The 13,045-nt window shown below is 32.3% G+C and overlaps 1 protein-coding gene and 1 long non-coding RNA gene across 2 annotated transcripts in view; one reads left to right on the forward strand and one right to left on the reverse strand.

Moving 5' to 3' along the window:
* Snmp2 (Sensory neuron membrane protein 2) overlaps positions 1-13,045 on the forward strand; it is a 691,945-nt gene that overhangs the window by 112,748 nt on the left and 566,152 nt on the right. The gene's annotated exons all lie outside the window — the stretch shown is intronic.
* On the reverse strand, positions 3,849-5,059 carry LOC142235060 (uncharacterized). The gene is made up of 2 exons (XR_012721780.1): positions 4,472-5,059; positions 3,849-4,410 (listed from the first exon to the last, which is right to left on the reverse strand). It is a non-coding gene; the product is annotated as an uncharacterized LOC142235060 (long non-coding RNA).

A 13,045-nucleotide genomic window follows, 5' to 3' on the forward strand; every position in this document is an offset into this window, starting at 1 on the left:
GTAGAAATTATGCTATGTTTCAAGTAAAAAATGTCTTTAAAACAAAGTATTGAAAAACATATCCTATTTTTTAATGATTTTTGCCTTGTAGTCAAGATGCAAAAATGCAACAAATTTAAAGACAGTTTCATTAATTTTAAAGAATTTTTCTGAATTATTAAAGTCAAGTTGACCTTAGTCCAAAAATTTGTTCTTTCATGTTATGATACCCATTTTTAAGTCAAATCACTTAATTATAACGACAACACGACTTCATTGAAAGTATTGACCTTTGAACACTTTATATTAGAGAAATGCGTCTTCTAAGCTAAGCAAAAGTTGTATTCTTATTTTAAGGACATGAACTCTTTGGCCTCACGACAATATTTTTTCAGTGCACTCTTTTTAGAGTTGTGAAAGTAAAATGAAAACAGGGCGAAACAGTGAAAAATTAAACAGTAAGATCTATAAAAACAAAGATTAGTTCCTCTTTATTAATGAGTAGTCCAACAGGAGTTGACGGATCGATAATAAAAGCGGGCATTGAGTTCGAGTTTTGCCGCTAAAATTATTTCTCATTTTAGCGGCAACACCAGAATAACATTACAACTTTTTCCGGTAAATTGTATTATAACATGGTGGGGAAAGATCCAAAGCAACAATTGAATAAGTTTATTTTCTTTAAAAGAAATTATTAAAGAAAAGTAAAAGGGTAAACATGGCCATTTTAACGCGATAATACCAATTTATACCGGCCTTAAGAATTAAATTAAGTACAAAATTATTCGTTAATAAAAATTCATATTTATTTGTATTTCTAAATTAATGGTGTAACATGCTAGCAAACAATTGTTCACACCAAAATAAATTTATGTGCTGTTGTAAAATTAATGTTTAGAATTTAAATATAATGTGCTTTTGAATGGTTATCGTTAACCTTAGGATTCGATGGAAAAATATTTTTTTATATACTCGAATTCGCGTTCTTCTTTTGTAAGAGTTTTTGAATTTCTTCGAAAATTTTAAACTTGTATACAAAAACCTTTATTTGTTACACAATTTTTATTTTTGCAATAAAAAAATAATATTTGATTTGAACTCAGTCCATTTCGTTTATATCAAGCATTTTTCTTTTCTGACTTTAAGTCTTTTATAAAACACACTTTACAATTTCGTAGTAAAAATTTAATATAATAGTATGTAAAGCTGAACACCTTTTCGGGAACTTCCGAACGAATCTGGAATATATGTTAAAAAATATATTAAAAAAAAAAATGGTGTTGGTCGAAGCAGGCATCGAACCCAGGACCCCTGTCACGCAAGGCGGACGACCAACCACTGCTCCACGCTGCCAACAAATGTATGTTTAACAATGTTATGTTGTTAAACAAAGTTATGTTTGCATAAGCTATGCTATATAAATATAACTTATAACGATAATTATCTCTTGATGGCCATAACAGCTACGTAGCCCAGTGGTTAGTGTGCTGGCTTACAAACTGTGTGGTCCGCTGTTCGAATCCCCGTCCGGCAAAAGGTAAAATTGAAAAAAAAATTATAAAATTTAATAATTTCTTCTACAATGTTGTATTACAGAAAAAGGTGCTAAGAACCTTTTAAATACGTATAATTTTTGTTTTTAATATTGTATAAATAATTGGCCAACTAGTCCCATTAATGCCTTATGGCGCGGGACAGACTTGTATTGTATTAAAGTTGAATTGTTGAATAAAATAATAATAAAAAAAAAACTAAAAAAACTCATGGAAGTGAAAAAAATGTGAGGCAATATACAATTAGGCAGAAAAAAAATTTTGAGCAATATTCTGGGAGAAAATTCTTCTCAGCATATAATATTTTTGGGTCCAAAATGCCTCCACACATATTATATGCTCATATAATAACATATAGTTTTTTGGAAGACAGCGTTATTGAATTTGGATGGAAAAATACAAAATGTTTGGAACTTACACTACCCAAACATATTATATTGTTTAGACCAATATGCTTTCAAACCTATTATATATTGGAAGAAACCAAACATATAAATGTTTGGGCAATACCCAAAAATTTATATGCTTGAAGCAAAATATGTTTGGGAGTATATGTTACAGAAGCGATTTTTTTTTTTGAGGGTGCTTACACGGGTTAATTGGTTTATCTCTGCACTTTTCATTGCATATTTACAGTTAGTTACGAAAATATCCGGTTCCATTTGGTTTCATTTCTTATTCTATTCTTCTTATTCATTGGGATAGGAGAGACTGATAACGTCTTTAAACGATAGCATATTTTATTCGTTTTCATTTTCATTTACATACAATACTTTATTAATAATTTTTCGCCCAGTAATAATAACACACTCCATATTAAATGGATTATTCTTTGACACTCACGTGACGGTATCAATAACAGACAACAAGTAGCTATGAGCAAAAAATATAATCATTAAATAAGTATTAAAGCAATACTGCATTGCAAAATACATTTAAAACAAGTAAGGAAAGTCTAAAGTCGGGAGGGACCGACTATATTATACCCTTCACAACTACACTCAAAAAAAAGTGAACTCTCTATTTCACTAAAGCCAATTTAACTTTATTTTAGTTCATGGAATTATTATGTTTGGAGAAGTTTCCTTTACTCTAATAATTTTTTGTGCACGTAAGTTAAATTAACTAAAACCGAGGAAAAAAATATACTCAAATGAGGCATAAAGATGAACTAAATTCGTGTCTTCCACAAAATAGTTCAGAATTCCTTTAAATTTGTAAATTTTACCATAAAAGCGTCCATCATGAACTTCGTATGTCACTAAAGACATTCTTGCAATTTTGAACTCCAAGTTTTTCCTTCAAACTACAAAATTTTCTTTAACGAGTGAGAAAACTTAGTTATGTCAAATAAATTTTCTTGAATTTGTCGAAAAATATTTACTTATTTTTATGACATCGGCGTGATGCCAACGCTTGTAATACTGTTTAGTTAAAATTTTCTAAAAATATTCAAAATTTTCTAAAATTAACCGAAAGTTTTCTTCCTGGTGGGTTCACTGTTTTTTCAGTGTATGTAGACCAACATTTGTGTTGCAATCTCAACTACTTCAAATTAGCTGGGAGCTATATCAAGGTTTGCATATCCAGATACAAATACTTATAATGGAGACAATTTTTTGTACTTATACAAAATCTCTAGAATTCAAATTTAAATCTGCTAACGCCCTGGAATGAAACGCAATGTTAGTAAAAAATTATACCCTGTACCACAGTAGTGCTGAAGGGTATAAATATGGGAAATATGAAGCGAGAGAAATTTTAATGCAATTGTACAAAAAAGCATTTATGATTTAAAGGGTGATTTGTTAAGAGCTTGATAACTTTTTTTTAAAAAAAACGCATAAAATTTGCAAAATCTCATCGGTTCTTTATTTGAAACGTTAGATTGGTCCATGACATTTACTTTTTGAAGATAATTTCATTTAAATGTTGACCGCGGCTGCGTCTTAGGTGGTCCATTCGGAAAGTCCAATTTTGGGCAACTTTTTCGAGCATTTCGGCCGGAATAGCACGAATTTCTTCGGAAATGTTGTCTTCCAAAGCTGCACACAGAAAACAAATTTGTTGTGCCAACCAATTTTTTTGCCAACCGATTTATTTGGTCCCATCTACCATCAGAATATAACCGACAATATTTGTTAGAGCAACCAATTCTTGTCTGGCACAACAATACATAAATTGTTTGGATAACTAAAATTTGAGCACATTAACACTCTAATTGGTAATCCCAACCAATAAAATTTCATTCGTTTGTTAAAACAACTAATTATTTTTTCGGACAACCTTATGAAATTAAGAAACCATCCTTTGAAGTAAGTTTAATTTATATTTAATTTTATTACATATTAATATTTTTTGTATTGATTATTGAGCTAATAAAAATCGTCATCTGTAGAACATTTTTGAACTGGAAAAGAAACTTCACAAAATAGCTAGTTGCGATGTTTGCAAACCAATCTGCATAATTTTCAGGCCCATGGAGGTCCTCGGCCTATAAAAATTCCTCTAAACCTGTTATCTCCGATTTCATAAATCTTATTGGTGGACAGTTCTCAAAATATTTTGCTTTTAAAGCCTGAAAGAAAAAAATACCTAACGAAATTTTTGTGCTAATATCCAATTTGGCATGATCGTGGTGTGATGGCAAAATTTGTCTAAAAGTACGCGCCTTACATGATTACATATACCATTCGGTTTGAGTCGCAGAAGTAAAGCCAATGTATCCGAAACACCTACAGAGCTTAGAACTGAATGGAAATGTTTCAGTTGCGGTACTTATAATTACGGGATCGATTTTCAGCGTGACTCTGAACTCAGGCATGCATCATGAAATGTTGTCGTTACATCGGAAGTCGTCACATTTGTTGAGATATCCCTAGAGGGAAGAAGGTAAAGAGTGAGGAGTATTAATTTAATTTGATGTTTAAGTTACTTACCTCTTAAGAATACAGCTACCCAATTTAAAAATATACAAAAAATCTCTCAGGCTTGGCCACTCTGAAAACCGGCACCTACCAAACGTGGACGGTTTTCTAACTGGACACCTGCCAAATGTGGACAAAATGTATAACTCACAGCAATCCTTTATGGACAGAATGTTCTCTAAATTTTAGTAAACGTCATCAAAATATTGAATTGAAATTTAAAGAATTTAAAGTTGATAATTAATTAGGCAAAACACAATATATTTGTTGTTATATATGTATATGTAGCCCATAGCAACCAATTCCCTTTATAACTATCAAATCTGTTAACACAACCAACTTAGTTGTTAAACAGACCTTCAGTTGGGCATGGAAGCATATTGGCAAAAGAAGTCAGTTAGCACAACGGGGTGCAATAAATTGAAATGGTTGCTTACTTCAATATATAAATAACGACCAATACTTGGTCGTGTGTACCAACTTTCGGTCACACCGCTATTATATTGGTTATATAAACTATCTAACAAAAGAAATAACTAACAATTATTCCACACAATTAAAAATTGTGAGTCTCCACTATCAAATTGTTGTCGTAATCGAATTCCAACCAATCATTTCTCTGGGTGTGGAATAGTTGCTGGCTTATTTCTGTAGACTTTAGACTTGACGTAGCCCCACAAAAAATAGTCTAAAGGCGTCAAATCGCATGATCTTGGTGGCCAACTTACCGGTCCATTTCTTGAGATGAATTGTTCTCCGAAGTTTTCCCTCAAAATGGCCATAGAATCGCGAGCTGTGTGGCATGTAGCGCCATCTTGTTGAAACCACATGTCAACCAAGTTCAGTTCTTCCATTTTTGGCAACAAAAAGTTTGTTAGCATCGAACGATAGCGATCGCCATTCACCGTAACGTTGCGTCCAACAGCATCTTTGAAAAAATACGGTCCAATGATTCCACCAGCGTACAAACCACACCAAACAGTGCATTTTTCGGGATGCATGGGCAGTTCTTGAACGGCTTCTGGTTGCTCTTCACTCCAAATGTGGCAATTTTGCTTATTTACGTAGCCATTCAACCAGAAATGAGCCTCATCGCTGAACAAAATTTGTCGATAAAAAAGCGGATTTTCTGCCAACTTTTCTAGGGCCCATTCACTGAAAATTCGACGTTGTGGCAGATCGTTCGGCTATTCATGATGAAATGTCAAAGCATACTGAGCATCTTTCTCTTTGACACCATGTCTGAAATCCCACGTGATCTGTCAAATACTAATGCATGAAAATCCTAACCTCAAAAGAATCACCCTTTATCAGGCGATACATATGTATTCGCGGTATAGGACAATTTGAGTAATATTTACAATTTTTACTACTTACCAGTGGCGATTTTACAAGGATATTGGTTAGATCTCGCCAAGACATGTGGTAAAGTATGGGTTGTGATATATTATTTGCTCAAGTCGGGCGGCCTGGAGCCTTATATATAGATATGACTAAGATATGGGAAAATCATTATAGAATTTTGTGTTAAGTGTGGGAATTTTGGCCATAAACCGGAAGAACAAATATATGGAAACTTTATCTAAATCTGAACCAAATTAGATCAAACTTGACACATTTAAATATCATATTAAATATATTCTCTGTGGAAACTTTCCAGTCAATTGGAGTAAAATCCCATTGAAAATGGGTCTAAAATGTGAAACAGTCTACCATATTTCCCCAATCCTGGTGTACGTATATATGGGAGCTATATATAATCTGAACCGATTTTGACTAAATTTGACATGCATATTTAGGATAATAAATCTGCTATCTCTGCAAAATTTCACGTAAATGAGAGTATAACTTTGGGCCCCGTTGTCATATGAGTCTAAATCGGGCGAAAGATGTATATGGGAGCTATATCTAAATCTGAACCGATTTTAACCAAATTTGGGACATTTACCGATACAATTAGACGTACGCCTTGTGCAAAATTTGAAGTAAATCACGGCAAAACTCCGCCTTTTGAGGCCGTATAAATGCAAATCGGGTGAAAGATATATATGGGAGCTAAATCTGACCAAATCTGAAGCAAATCTCGGCAAAACTCTGCCTTTTGAGGCCGTGTAAATGCAAATCGGGCGAAAGATATATATGGGAGCTGTATCTAAATCTGACCTGATTTTAACCAAATATAACGATACCATTATATGGCACATATAACGATACCATTAAACGTACCCCTTGTGCAAAATTTGAAGCAAATCACGGCAAAACTCTGGCTTTTGAGGCCATATAAATGCAAATCTGGCGAGAGATATATATGGGAGCTATACCTGAATCTAAGCCGATTTCAATCAAATTTAGCAAGCATTGGTAGAATGCCAACTCTACTCTCTGTGCAAAATTTCACGAAAATCGGTAGTAAACTTTGGCCTCTGTTGCCATATGAGTCTAAATCGGGCGAAAGATGTATATGGGAGCTATATCTAAATCTGAACGAACGATATATATGGGAGCTATATCTAAATCTGAACCCATTTGGTTGATAGTTTGCAAGTTTTTCGAGACTCACAAAATATTCGGATGTACGGAATTTGAAGAACATCGGTTGATAAACACGCCAATTATGCCCAGATCGGGGATAAATATATATGGCAGCTATATCTAAATCTCAACCGATTTTTTTCAAAATCAATAGCGATTGTCTTTGAGCCAAAGTAAAAATCTGTGCTAAATTTGAGGACGATCGGACTTAAACTGCGAAATGTACTTTGCACACAAAATTATATATACAGACAGATGGACGGGCGGACAGACAGACAGACGGACATCGCTAAATCGACTCAGAATTTAATTCTAAGACGATCGGTATACTAACGAAGGGTCTCAGACTTTTACTTATTGGCATTACATACAAATGCACAAACTTATTAAACCCTGTACCACACACTGGTAGAAAAAGTTTCGTTAATACGATGAATTTCTACGTTGTATTAACGAAATTCTTCATTAAAAGTCAGCCAACGTAGCATTTCGTAATAACAACGTAATTTTACGTTATATTTACGAAACACTTTATGGAATACATTTCGTAGTATTAACGAATAATTACGTTGCTATTACGTAGCCTTTTCGTTGTATTAACGAATATTATTCGTTGTATGAATGAAATTTATTCGTTGTATCGGTGCAGCTTATACGTTGTATGAATGAAAATTATTCATTGTATGAATGAAAGGCGAACGTTGTATAAATGAACACAAACGTTATATTAATGAAACCCAACCAATTAGCGCATTTGAGTGTAGTAATTGGTAGTGTATAATTTTTTGTTAAGATCTTTGAAATATGGTTTATATACAGTAAGAAATAATATATAATGATAAATTAAGTAATATAATAAACATATATTGTGACTTTCACTTAAGAAAAAAAGCCTCTTATTTCTAAGATCAAAAAATGATAATCGTATCACCGTGTCCATTTATCCAATTTTTGTGCAACCAAGGTTCATCACCGTAATTGTTCCGCCTTCTTCATCTGAAAGTTCACTTCCCCGTGGTATTTTCACTAAAGATTAAAAATGTACACTAAATTTCTTGCGAGTATACAAAAAACACCAATTTAACTCACCTCACCCATCTATGTTTATTATTCACAACGAAACTGTAATGAGCGTGTGCACTCTTCAGCGAAAAGAACGTAAATGTTGTTAATGTTTGCCCATCAGACAAGTTTTCTGTTGAACTTTTTACCGTTTGTTTTTCAAGACGCACACGCACACATGTGCTTATTGCCATACTAAGATGTGTATGTACCAATTACATACACGCTAGAGAGAGGATGAAGAGATGTTTTAGAGAGAGAGAGAGAGAGAGAGAGAGAGTAAGGAGAGGCAGAAATACTCAAACTCCCATTCGTATTATTAATGAACATATTTCATTAATATGACGAAATATAACAATTTAAAATTTATTTTTTAACGAGCCATATCATTATATTAACGATCGATTTCGTTTTATAAATGAAATTTTCAATTCCAGTTTCAGAGTATATAAAACGACTGTTTAGTTTAAAAGTTTCCAAAAGTTACTCTCTATGTGCAAATGATTATAATAATTTCATCTTGGAAAATTTTTTTATTCTAATTCTTGAAAAAATTACAAAGTTAATATTCGTAATATTAACGAAACGTGTTTCATTAATATAACGAAAAACCTAAACACAAAATTGTCTTTTAACGATTGATTTCGTTGTATTAACGATCACTTTCGTTCTTATAACGAAAAATTTCGTAATATTAACGAAAAATAATCAACGAAGCCCGTTCGATAATAATACGAAACATTTTTCTACCAGTGTAACCTAACCTAACCTTCATGGGGTTAGGTTAGATTAGGTATAGTGGCAACCCGAGATTTTAGGCCCACTTAGACTATTCAGTCCATTGTGATACCACAGTGGGGAACTTCATGGGATTTGTATTCATAACGAAAAATGACCCCAAATTTAGGGTCCACACACAAAGAAAATTTCATTAAAATTGAGCCAACGAAAATTTTTCATTGATATAACGATAAAATTTCATTAATACAATGAAATAAATCGTTAATAGTACGAAGTGTTACGTTGATTAACAGAAAATTCGTTATAATAACGAAAATTTTCATTGTATTAACGAATTTGTTTCATTGGCTCAGTTTTAATGAAACATTTCGTTAATATAACGAAACTTTTTCTATCAGTGCAGCTTCATTTCCAATTTGGGGCCTATTTTCCTGGGTCGTAGTTCATAGCGCTGGTGTTAGTATATCTTACCTTCTGCAAAAATTGGTCTATATAAGTCCACAATTATATATAACCTCCAGATAAAGTGATTTCCAGATTTTACTTCTTGGACTTCCTGGAGGAGAAAATTTCATCCGATCCGGTTGGAATTTGGTACGTTGTATTAATGTATAGTCTCACAACCATGCCCAAATTGGTTCATATCGGTCCATAATTTTTGATAGCCCACATACATAGCGATACCCAGATTGGTCCAAAACATTGCTTATTTTTATACGGAGGCTTTTAACGACTGTGTAAAACCGTCCTAGGACAGCGCCTCTATCGGTATGATTGTAAAATACTCTACATGGTTTATGCCACGGGTAGCTAGTGTGAAGTTGAATTGTAAACATTTACGGTTTGAAACTGCATTTATTTCATATATGATACAAACATTCTAGTAAAGCCCAATCCAATATAATTACCAGCCAATAGATGGTGCTATCGTGTTATAGAAATGTTTGTGTTGTGCACAAAGGTGGTAGATTTCTATTAAAATTGGAAGATTTTTTACTGTTTTTTACTGATTGGTAAAATTCTTGATGTTTTTCTATAGACATAACATTTCAATCAAATTTTTGATAGAAATATTATTTCCACAAAATTATCTATTGAATTAAAATTTTGATAAAACAGTCTATAAATATAAAATTTTCACAAAATTTTCTATAGAATCAAAATTTTGATAAAATTTCCTATAAAAGAAATTTTGATCAAATTTTCGATGGAAATGAAATTTTGACAAAATTTTCTTTAGAAATAAAATTTTTCTATAAAAACAAATTTTTCTATATAAATAAAATGTTAACGAAATTTTCTATAGAAATAAAATTCTAAAATTGTTTTGGTTTTTAGCTTAATACTATCGGGTCGGAATAGAACATTTTGACAAAATTTTCGATAGAAATAAAATTTTACAAAATTTTCTGTTCGGTCAAAGTCCATTGTGAGTAAGTTCTCCCTTTTTGTAAAAGATAACTTTCCCTAGTTGTTGCAAGGTAAAATCGTTAAAACATTTAAAATTCGGAACATTTACATTTAAAGAGATATTTTAACACCAAAAAACGTCGCTAATAAGAGAGTTCATAATATATAATATTGCAATATTTCTTTCGAAGAGAAAAAAATTTTTCACACTAACCACAAAAATGTTGTTCAACACACGACATTTGTTTGTCGTGTGGTGTTGGTATATGATCTCTAACAACCATGCAAAAATTGGTCCACATCGGTCCATAATTATATATAGCCCCCATATAAACCGATCCCCAGATTTGGCTTGCGGAGCCTCAAAGAGAAGCAAATTTCATCCGATCCGGCTGAAATTTGGTACTTGATGTTGGTATATGGTCTCTAAACACCTTGCAAAAATTGGTCCACATCGGTCCATAATTATATATAGCGCCCATATAAACCGATCCCCAGATTTGGGTTGCGGAGCCTCAAAGAGAAGCAAATTTCATCCGATCCACCTGAAATTTGGTACATGATATTGTTATATGGTCTCTAATAACCATGAAAAAATTGGTCCACATCGGTTCATAATTATATATAGCCCCCATATAAGCCGATCCCCAGATTTGGCTTGCGAAGTCTCCAAGAGAAGCAAATTTCATCCAATCCGGTTGTAATTTTGAACATGGTGTTAGTATATGATCTTTAACAACCGTGCCACAATTGGTCCATATCGGTCCATAATTATATATAGCCCCCATATAAAACATTCTCCATATTTGACCTCCGGAGCCTCTTGTCAAAATTTACTTTCTATAGAAAATTTTGTCAAAATTTTTATTTCTATAGAAAATTTTGTGAAATTTCTGTAGAAAATTTTGTTAAAATTTTATTTCTGTAGAAAATTTTGTCAAAATTTTATGTCTACTTTGTCAAACTGAATTATATACGTATTGGATCGATCTTTTTTGATTTAATATATACCACGTATGGACTTACATACAATTTAGAAGATGGTGTTGGGAGGTTTTAAGATACCTTGCCATCGGCAAGCGTTACCGCAACTTAAGTAATTCGATTGTGGATGGCAGTGTTTAGATGAAGCTTCTACGCAATCCATGATGGAGGGTACATAAGCTTCGGCCTGGCCGAACTTACGGCCGTATATACTTGTTTTTTTTTTTGCGTCACAGATTACTAGCGTCCATCAAACAGATGGGCGCCATCTAGTAGTCGGTAGTTAAATTTAGATCGACTGGAAGTAAATTTGCAACCACTAGGTGGCAACCATTTCCTTGACTCTTGCTCTTTTTTCCCTTTTCCAAATTTTATTTTCAATATTTTTGTTTTATTTATTAATTTATTTTATTTCTTAAAAGCTTACAAAACCATTTTGATCTATTGCTTTCCGAAATAATGTTATTCGTGATGGAACTCAAGCATGATAGCGCGATTCCTTTATATTTGGCTGGAATATCACAGGTGGCTACCGTTACAGCTCTAAGTAAGTAAGTAACTAAGTAATAGACAAGTAAGGAAAGTCGGGCGGGGCCGACTATATTATACCCTGCACCACTTTGTAGATCTAAATTTTTGATACCATATCACATCCGTCAAATGTGTTGGGGGCTATATATAAAGGTTTGTCCCAAATACATACACAGAAAAAAATATCACCAAAATATTTCCAATTAAAAAGTTAATTGAAGTTGAAAATTTTTTCAATTAATAAATTAATTGATACAATTAACTTTTTAATCATGATAGAAAATTAAGTTAATTAAGTCAATGATTGAACATTTTAAAATTTTTAATTAAAAAATTAATTGATACAATTTACTTTTTAATCAAATTCGGAAGACTAATTCAGTTAAAAAAAGTGCTGATTTTTTTTTAAATTTTTAATGAAAAATGTATTTCAACCAATCATTTGTTAATCCAAATAAAAACTTTAAGCCAATTCAGAAAGTAATTAAAAATAGTTACCTTTTTTAATTAATAAATTATTTGAGTTTTGCAATCAACATCAATTAAATTTTTAATTGAATCAATTAAAAAATTAATTGAAATTTGCTGAAAAAAATCAATTAATTTTTTAATCAAGAATTTTTTCTATGCCCAATTAAAACTGTGATTGATACTATCATTTTCGTGATTGAAGACATTTCAATTAAAAAATTAATTGGATCAATTAATTTGGTGATTGAATCAGAAAAAAAATTTTTTGTGTGTACATTTAAATATCACTCGATCTGGACAGAATTTAATAGACTTCTACAAAATCTATAGACTCAAAATTTAAGTCGGCTAATGCACTAGGGTGGAACACAATGTTAGTAAAAAATATGGGAAACATTTAAATCTGAAGCAATTTTAAGGAAACTTCGCAAAAGTTTATTTATGATTTATCGCTCGATATATATGTATTAGAAGTTTAGGAAAATTAGAGTCATTTTTACAACTTTTCGACTAAGCAGTGGCGATTTTACAAGGAAAATGTTGGTATTTTGACCATTGTTGTCGAAATCAGAAAAACATATATATGGGAGCTATATCTAAATCTGAACCGATTTCAACCAAATTTGGCACGCATAGCAACAATGCTAATTCTACTCCCTGTGCAAAATTTCGACTAAATCGGAGTTAAAAATTGGCATCTGTGGTCATATGAGTGTAAATCGGGCGAAAGCTATATATGGGAGCTATATCTAAATCTGAACCGATTTCAACCAAATTTGGCACGCATAGCTACAATGCTAATTCTACTCCCTGTGCAAAATTTCAACCAAATTGGGGTAAAACTCTGGCTTCTGG

This window comes from Haematobia irritans, chromosome 4, assembly GCF_050003625.1.
Source record: "Haematobia irritans isolate KBUSLIRL chromosome 4, ASM5000362v1, whole genome shotgun sequence".
Lineage (NCBI taxonomy): Eukaryota > Metazoa > Arthropoda > Insecta > Diptera > Muscidae > Haematobia > Haematobia irritans.